Below are 2,225 nucleotides of genomic sequence, written 5' to 3' on the forward strand. Positions count from 1 at the left end.
GCTATTGTGAATGGTATTGGGTCTTTGATTTGACTCTCAGCTTTGCTATTATTGGTATATAGAAATGCTACTGATTTGTGTACATTGATTTTGTAACCTGAGATTCACTGAATTTATTTATCAATTCTAGGAGTCTTTTGGTGGAGTCTTTGGGATTTTCTAGATATAAGATCATAACATCAGCAGTAAGTGATAGTTTGACCTCCTCTTTCCAGATTTGGATACACTTTATTTCTTTCTCTTGCCTGATTGCTCTGGCTAGGACTTCTAGAACTATGTCAAATAGAAGTGGTGACAGTGGGCTCCCTTGTCTTGTTCCAGTTCCCAGGGGGAATGCTTTCAACTTTTCACCATTCAGCATGCTGGTGGCTGTGGGTTTGTCATATATGGCTTTTAGAAATTTGAGTATGTTCCTTCTATACCTAGGTGGTTGAAGGTTTTTATCATGAAAGCGTGCTGGATTTTATTGAATGCCTTTTCTGCATCTATTGAGATTATATGATCTTTCTTTTTTTCTTTTGTTTATATCGTGAATCACACTTATTGATTTATGTATATTGAACCATCCTTGCCTCCCTGGGAGGAAGCCCACTTGGTCATGGTGAATTAATTTTTTTGATGTGCTATTGAATTTGATTTGCTAGTAGGATTTTCTTGAGGATTTTTACACCTATATTCATAAAGGCTATTGTCTGTAGTTTTCTTTTCTTCTTGTGTCCTTTCCTGGCTTTGGTATCAAGGTGATATTGACATCAAAGAATGAGTTAGGGAGGATCTCCTCCTTCTCAATGTTATGGAATAATTTCTGCAGAATGAGTACCAGTTCTTCTCTGTAGGTCTTGTAGAGTTCTGCTGTGAATCCTTCTGGTCTATGGCTCTTTTTCATTGGGAGACATTTTTATTACTGCTTCAATCTTGCTGCTTGTTTTTGGTCAATTCAGGGTTTCTATTTCTTCTTTATTGAGTCTAGAGAGGTTGTGTGTTTCCAGGAATTTGTCCATTTCCACTGTTTTCTAGCTTATGTGCATAGAGACTTTCATAGTATTCATGGATGATAGTTTGTATTTCTGTGATAACAGCTGTAATATCTCCCTTTTCATTTCTGATTGAGCTTATTTTGGTCCTTTCTCTTCTTACTTCTGGCTAATCCAGCAAGCAGTCTATCAATTATGTTTATCTTTTCAAAGAACCAATTTTTTGTTTTGTTGATCCTTTGTTTTTTTGTTTGTTTTTGTTTGGTTTCCATTTCATTTAGTTATGCTCTGAGCTTAGTCATTTCTTTTCTTGTGCTGGCTTTGAGTTTGGTTTGCTTTTCCTTTTCTAGTTCCTTGACATAAGACATTAGGTTGTTAATTTGTGATCTCTCTGTCTCTATGCTGTAGGTATTGAAAGCTATGAATTTTCCCCCAGGGACTACTTTTGCTGAATCCCACAGATTTTGATAGCTTGTGACTCCTTTGTCATTCAGTTCAAGGAATCTTTTGGTTTCCATCTTAATTTCATCATTGATCCAAGGATCATTCAGCAGCAGGTTGTTTGATTTCCATGACTTTGTATAGATTTGAGTGTTACTCTTGAAAATTTGATTTCTAGTTTTATTCCACTGTGGTCTGAGAAGATACATGGTATGACTTTGATACTTATAACTTGTTGAAACATGTTTCATGGCCTAAGATATGATCAACCTTGAAGAATGTTCCATGTCCTGATGAGAAAAATGTGTACTCAGCATTTTTGGAGTAGAATGTTCTGTAAATGTCTGTTAGGTCCATTTGTTCTGGAGTCTCATTTAAGTCCAGTGTTTCTTTACTTATTTTCTACTTTGATGATCTGTCCAGCTCTGTCAGTGAGGTGTTGGAGCCCCTGGAAATTATGATGCTACCGTTTACTTCTTTGCTTAGATATAGTAGAATTTGTTTTAAAACTCTGGGAGATCCTGTATTAGGAACATGTATTTTTAGGATTGTTGTGTTTTGTTTAATTGCTCCCTTTACCATTATATAATGACCATCTTTGTCTTTCTTTACCATTGTTGATTTAAAGTCAATTTTGTCTGATATGAGAATGGCTACTCCTGCTCTCTTTTGGTTTCCATTTGCATGGAATATTTTTTTCCATCCCTTCACTTTGTGTGAAATCTTGTGTGTTAGCTGTGTCTCCTGGAGACTGCATATACTTGGGTTGTATTCTTTCATCAATCCAGCCAGCCTATGTCTTTTGAGTGG

Source organism: Propithecus coquereli, unplaced genomic scaffold (assembly GCF_000956105.1).
Source record: "Propithecus coquereli isolate 6110/MARCELLA unplaced genomic scaffold, Pcoq_1.0 Scaffold40, whole genome shotgun sequence".
In the NCBI taxonomy this organism is placed as follows: domain Eukaryota; kingdom Metazoa; phylum Chordata; class Mammalia; order Primates; family Indriidae; genus Propithecus; species Propithecus coquereli.